The sequence below is a fragment of the Poecilia latipinna genome, unplaced genomic scaffold (assembly GCF_001443285.1).
Source record: "Poecilia latipinna isolate Pla-1442-1.1 unplaced genomic scaffold, P_latipinna-1.0 Scaffold27, whole genome shotgun sequence".
NCBI classification, from domain to species: domain Eukaryota; kingdom Metazoa; phylum Chordata; class Actinopteri; order Cyprinodontiformes; family Poeciliidae; genus Poecilia; species Poecilia latipinna.
In genome coordinates, this window is record NW_015112643.1 from 46131 (window position 1) to 53404 (window position 7274).

The following is a 7274-nucleotide window of genomic DNA, read 5'->3' on the forward strand; positions in this document are numbered from 1 at the left end:
TGCACAATCCCAAAGGATCATTCATCTCAGATTTTATATTGGCTCTGTTCTTTGTCCCTCCATTTTTAGTTTATAAACAAATAATTGAGGCAAATAGTTGTAGAGGGATATACTTACAAGTCCGGGAGGACGCATGCAGTTAAAACAAGACAGGACTAGAAAACAATAAGACACCAAACGCTAAAGACTGTGTATGACAAGAAAAGATGCATTGTACAGTGTTGTATGCAATACGATAATTGCATGGGACTTATTGGACTGCAAAGGTTTGCAAATTATTTAAGTACCATGAATTCAAGGTTCCCGTGCCTGTAAAATACTTGGCGACATATGTTTTAAAAGACAAAGAGCTGGTAAGAGATGGTAAGGTGCTAAAGTAAGAAACTACAAATCCAAAACTGTAAATGCCTCCCAGAGGATTTTTTTTTTCAATACCACCACATTGTTGCACTGCTTTACCCATGCTCAGAATCTTCTTTTGAAAATATATGTAATTGATGTTGATGTTATGATAACATACTGGGGGCAGCATAAGTACTACAATGTGTTTGAAATTAATCCAATGAAAACATACAGATTTTTTTTTTAAGCTGGGGACCAGAAAAAAAAAAAAACTAGTTTGCATGTAACCGTCTTTAAATCTACACTACATCTACAATGGAACAGCACTGAAATGACCAAAACAGGAGCTTGACACAAAACAATTATAATAATCTGAGGAAAGTTAGAATAGAATAGAATAGAATAGAATAGAATAGAATAGAATAGAATAGAATAGGAAATTCAGTTTGCATCCCTGGAAACAAAATGTATTGAAATTATTGATGAATTGACACTGTGCCACTAACTCTACCCTGGCAATTGACTGGAATATGTGCCTAATTGGAACCCACCATTTATACTTATTCTGATATTAAAACTGAGAATGCAAAACAAAAGCTTTGCAACAGCAGGCAGGATATCAGCAGATTTGCAAGGACTAAAGCTGATCTATGCATCACCGAGATTTATGCTTTCCGAGCAGACAAAAGATGATCAACATCTAATTAAGAAGAAAAATATATTTCAATTTAAGATAAAACGTCTGAATTAGCAAAATGAGGCCCAAAGCTGTATTGTGGCAACAATGACGGGCAATAATGAAAACTATGCTAATTGCTATTTGGAATAACCATTTGACTGGATTGATTAACCAACATTACAAGAGGAATCAAAGTCCATGTTTGTGAGCACACACATGCACATGGCTCTTGTGGTTTGGACATAAAATATTTTTCATTTAAATGTCAATTAATTAAATCCCAAAGACAAATATTTATCTTTATGTACCGTTTGATTTGTGCTGTTTATGTGACTCAAGGGAGGGGGGAGAAAAAAGAGGAAAGATTATGCCTAGTTTGAGTCGTTTCCATACTTCACAGATGTATTTACATAAGGCTTTTTTTAGGCACAAGAGCTACAACAAGTAAATACTTACAGAGCTCCTCTATAAACACCAACATTCCACGTTAACAGCAATTTACACCGACATGACTTGTAAAAGACACAGCTGGTGGTGTTGACTGACATTTCTAAATCTAGAAATGCTCCACAAACTCACAAATATAATTTTAAAATATATTGAGCTCTTTATAGCCACTACTCTTCGGACAGAGAAGTGGCCTTTCTCCTGACATAGCCCACAGCTTGTTCGTGAGCTGAAATCCAAACCACACAAACACAGACAAGACAAAATTTTACAACTAACCGCAAAATCTGACTCGCCTCAGTTTACGCAGTCAATTAATGTTTGTGCCCCTGAGAAAATGAATATTTTACCAATAATTGTTATCGTTTCATTCTCTCTTTGTTATTAAAAGAGTACAGATGGTCCTGCACTCAAACAAGATGCAGTTTGTACCAGGGAGCTGCCTAGGTGCCACACAATACAACAGAGAGCTCAGAAGCTTCAGTCTTTAAGCTTCTTGTATCTCTCCGTGTCATCCATTTTGCCAGTCATACGCACAATGTCCTATTGTGGAAGCCTATTGGTCCTTTCTTGAAATCCTAAGCACTCCTCTTGAGTAGCTGTGGATTTGGGTGACTGCCTTTGCTCTAACATTGGTCCTGCCGTCATGAAATGTGACTGGGAGTTTTAGCTTCAGCAGTTTTATAAAATGCAGTTACAAGATGCAGAATAATATTACCACCATGAAACACTAAATCCCAAGAAATACCCACATGTCTGTGTCTTTAGATCACAACATGCAGCTAAGAATGCACAATATTACCTTTAGGCTAAAAAAGCGGGGAAGAATCAAAGCTTTACTCATCCAAGTCTTATCTGAACAACACCTGCCCTTCAACACACGCTGTGCAGACAGCAACTACATTAAATACTTTCACAGATAAACACATCAGCCGATATCCAGAAGCTACAGTGCCTTGGAAAGGGGAAGAGAAATGACATGGTTTTGAATATTTTTCATAAATATCTGAAAAATGTTTATTTTTCAGATTAGTGTTCAGTCCACACTTTCTCTAATATCCTTAAAGCTGCAGCAGGCAACTTTTATAACAAAGTTGTTGTTGTTTTTAGATACAATGAATAGATACATAGTGACAGTTAAAATTGTCACTATGTCCTACAGTATGAGACAGGTAATCTGTGAAAATAAATTTGCTTCGCTGCCTCCTCCTTGTGGTCCTACTGCCATATCCAGAAAAAACACTGTGGCCAGTCAGAAATAACAATCACAGCCTCACAAAGAGCAACACGCACATGAGACAGGTCAGGCATAAAGCTGTGTAGAAGTCCAAACAAGGTTAGGTTTGTGTTCTGACCATCTCACAGAGCTCTGAAAATAAAAATAAAAAAATAAGGCACAATGCTCCATGTAAACTGATAGGCCAGGCAAGGGGAAGCAGCTAAGTGGCACTTGGTAACTCTTTGGAAGCTGCAGAAATTCACAGCACAGTTGGGAGAATCTGTTGGCACGACAACGATTAGTCCTGCACTCCACAAATCTGACCTTTATGGAAGAGTGGCAGGAAGAAGGGTTTTGTTAAAAGAAAGACAAAATTCCCATTTGTAGTTGGTTACGAGCCATGTAGGTGACACAGACAGGGGGAAAGTGGTCTAGTCAGATGAAATAAAGGCTGGACCTTTCGGTCTACAAGCAAAACACAGTGTGACAGAAACTGGACCATATGCATTACCCTCACTGTGAAACATGTTGATGACAGAACCATCGACATGTGGGGGGGGGGGGGTTCTTCAGCAGACACGGGAAAAGAGGTCAGAGTCAAAGTGGAGAAAGATGGGGCTCAATATACGGCAGGAAGGATGGATGTACGTTTAATATCCTTGTCCTCTTCCACAACTAGAAAGTCACTAAACATACATCCAGAGCTCCAACATTATGGTTTAGATTAACTCATATTCAAGTGGTAGAATGTCACTGGATCCAGATCTAAAACTAAGTGAAAACTTGTGGCCAGAATGTGTTTGCATATTCTCGCTCTACATCCAGCCTGACCAAAGTTGAGCTATTTTGCAAAAAGAATGGGCAAAACAAATTACCAACCAAAACAGGTTGATATTCTCCTAAAGGCCTTCAGTTGGAATTTCAGCAAAATGTCTGGCTGAATACGACTGCAAACTATGTTTTAAGATTTGTTTTTTGGTCCATCATCCATATGGTCCATCATATAAAGTAGAAATAAAACACAATGAAATTTGCAGTTGTAACATGGTTATAATTCCTTGAGAACAGCACAAAGCACAATATTCCCAGGGTGCTGTCTTTTTTAATAGCACTGACTTCTATATCAACTTCAATATCTTTTATATATTCAAAATTATATTACCGATAACATCTGTGCAGCTGTCTCCATTCCTCAGTGATTTTATGCCCGACACATTCATCCAATTTTATTCTCGGCTCAAGGTAGAACAAAATTACAGGCTGATAAGTTTAGAGTCAGTTTAGCTGGAGCTCTAAATAAACAGATTGAGATCGAATCCTGAGACCTTTCCAAGTCATGAATTAATTAATGTTTGCAATTCTTCTGAAATGACTTTTGGTAATACTGTTAAAAGAAAAAAAAAGGATACCTAATTTCAACAAATTTGCTAATTGAGGACAAACTGATTTCTATATTAGCATATTTCGTAGCATTGTCAGAGTGATCCTTTCTAAATATGTAGGTCACAGACCTTAATCTGCAAAAAAAAAATAAATAAATAAATCATATAAACACCTTTTAAAGTGTGTTGTGGAGAAATTTTTGATCTATGACCTAAAGATTTCAGCCATGTTTAATCAAAGTCTACTGGAATAGATTTGTAACTTATTTTTTTTTACCAATTCACTCTGACATTTTGACCAGGTGATTCTTACAGCTCAAAAGGAATGTAATGCTTCTCCAGTCTCTCAGATTTAATCACCCTCATCTAAAAGAACACCATTTTTAATAAAAGCAGTGGAGCACTAAAAAGAGGGGAAAAAATGTCACTTGTTCTTGCATATCATTTGCTAACTGCGTATTGAGAAGGGTTCACAGAAACAAACAGCACCCCAAATGCCAGTCACTGCAGAAAAATGAACATCACGTAGCAAAAAAAGAACAGGGCCGTTGTGTCACCACCATATAAAAGCAGGGTTTTATTAATCAACAAAACAAGAGGGAGACCTTCGTGGCGATGGGAATTCATTTTGTAGGGGGCTGTAATTTCTATTCACTCTTTCTCCAGCTAAATGCATGAGCCACTGGTTTCTTAGCAACAGACTCTGCAATGATGCAAGATTGAGAAGCATAGATCTGCGGCTCTATACAGCGCAGGTGAAGACAAGTCAGTCAAAGTCGGTTCTTGCTGCTCTTCAAAGGATCTCAAAGTTCGAATCAATAGGAGAACCTCATCTTGCTTCAAGTGATGAAAAGGCGCAGACTTTTTACCTCCAGCTACAGGCGTGTTTTATCAAAGGGATATAAAAATCCTGAATGTCTTACCATGCCTCATAAAAGCCTGTATATTTTTCTAGTACATTTGGACCTGTGGACTGTTAAAGTCATGTTGAGCAACGCTGAGAAGTTCAGGTAGTAAACAAATAAAACTAAAGAAAATATTTAAAATTTCTGTTAAATTTTATTTTTTAAAAATACAATTTGAGAAGAGAAAAAAAAATGAGGACACTCCCACATTTACTTCCACAAGAAATTGCTGAAATTTCATGCCAGGTGCACATGATGAGAAAAGTATTACACAGCATTTTGAAGACAGTTTTCCCTGTTTGATCAAAAATGCTCTCTGAGGCTTTCAGAAAGATGACTGTACCAGCTTATAAATCTGGTAGGTTTAAAGATGTCTCATAAGAATTTCAAATAAGCCATAATAGGATGCAGAAGAAAAGTCTAAAAATTTTAAATAACCTAGAACATGATTAGGTTTGGCTGTCCAAGAATGTTCATCATAAGAGCAGACAATATGCGACAGAAGTCTCCAAAAACTGTAAAATGTCAAAATAGAACCGACAGTTTCTGCTACTTTTTTACCTGAAACTCCATGCCTGTACAATCAGAATGAGACTCCACAAGCTTCACTTTTTTTTAAGAGATGTGCAAGAAGGAAGCCTTTGCGCTCTAAGAAAAACAAAGGTCAGACTGAAGTTTGTCAGAGAGAAAACAGATCAAGTCCAGGACTTGGAGGAGAATCAGAGCTTCTGGAATGATGTTCTTTGGACAGATACACAGCAGCAAACATGTGCAGTGTTTTCTATGAGAACGCACAAATTCTCAACTGAAGAAAACACTCAAGCCTGAAGGAAAACAAATCAACAAGAAAAGTTAAGTTCAACCACCCAAACTTATCCTGCGAAGGCATTCTAAGCACTTGCAGAGAATCAATTTTGCTGTTTGTTATCAGGTCAGGATTGTGCTCCTTTTCAAGGCAGTAAAGACAGGATAAAGAGAGGGAGAATAACATGACCTTTATGTTTAAAGCACACCAGGGAGATAAAAGGTTCCAGCGCTGTCCCATCACGACACAGAATATTGTTAAGAAAAAAATGCAACCATTCAAAAAAGCGCCTGAAGAATCAAAAGAAAATCCGCCATTTCTTCAAATTTTAACAAAATTCACATCTCTTAATATAGTTTTCCTTCCGTTACAGAAAATATCCAGCTTTTTGTATGGCTGTGGTGACTAATATGTGGTCTATATAAGCTATCATGTTCAGACAAGTCACTTTATCATAAATGCCCTCATTATGATGCATCATTTTTCCACATAAGACTACAATTTTTTTGCCTCAGTTGTTATAACGTCTGCAGCGCATTCACTTAGTCATACTGTCAAAATCTAATTGGATCATTGTGTAAATGCTAAATCTGTCAAACTGTGAGAGCCAGAGCATTTAAATACTAATCAATAAAGCCCCAAGGGTGGTGGTGAAGGGTGAATCCCATTTTCTATGGTTTACAACACAGAAACCACTGCTGACGAATTCAGCGAGGCTCTCTCTTCATCCATTACAAGCCCCTAGCCTTCTCTCAGCAATTTAATGGATAATTTTGTTTTAAAATTAGATGTTGATACCAATGCTCCCATCGCAACAAAAGTATCTCTGGAAAATGTAAAAACCTCCTTAAAGAAACATCGATCGATTATGAAAGGGAACAAACAACAACAAAAAAAAGAGTGCCAAAAAGTTCAAAGGCATAAATGTAACAAGGGGACAAGCTTTCCCACACTTTGAAAACCTCCGACACAGAAAATACGTCAGATTGCCAGCTCTGTCTCAGGTACCTGAAATTAATAGCTCCTGTTTCCATCGTGTCTATAAACTGCTGGTATTTTCAGACGTTGATTGGGGGAAAACTTTCTATGTTTAAATGAGACTGTCAAGAGACCTTAAATCTGCTGTAGTTGTCATGCCAGGGCGTTATACGGCACTGTGACTTTAGCATCTCGTCAAAACGTGCATCCACCTCGTTTAGAAAACAGCCACACATCTCTGATGAAGTACTCTTTCAACAAATATATTCTATATTGGAAGTTCCATTAACCCTCTGATGCGTACGTGGGTCCTTTTTGACCCGGTGAGGTAATCTTTTTGCAATATCTTTGTAATGAAAAGTTTTCATCACTTCATATTCCAGGTATTCCTCAAGAAACATGTTACTGATATCATGCAATTCAAATTTTTAATTTACCTTTTATACATTTTAAGAAATAGCATGTTTTATGTTACTACGCCATTCTTCCGTGAGTGGGTCCAAAATGACCCGCATTT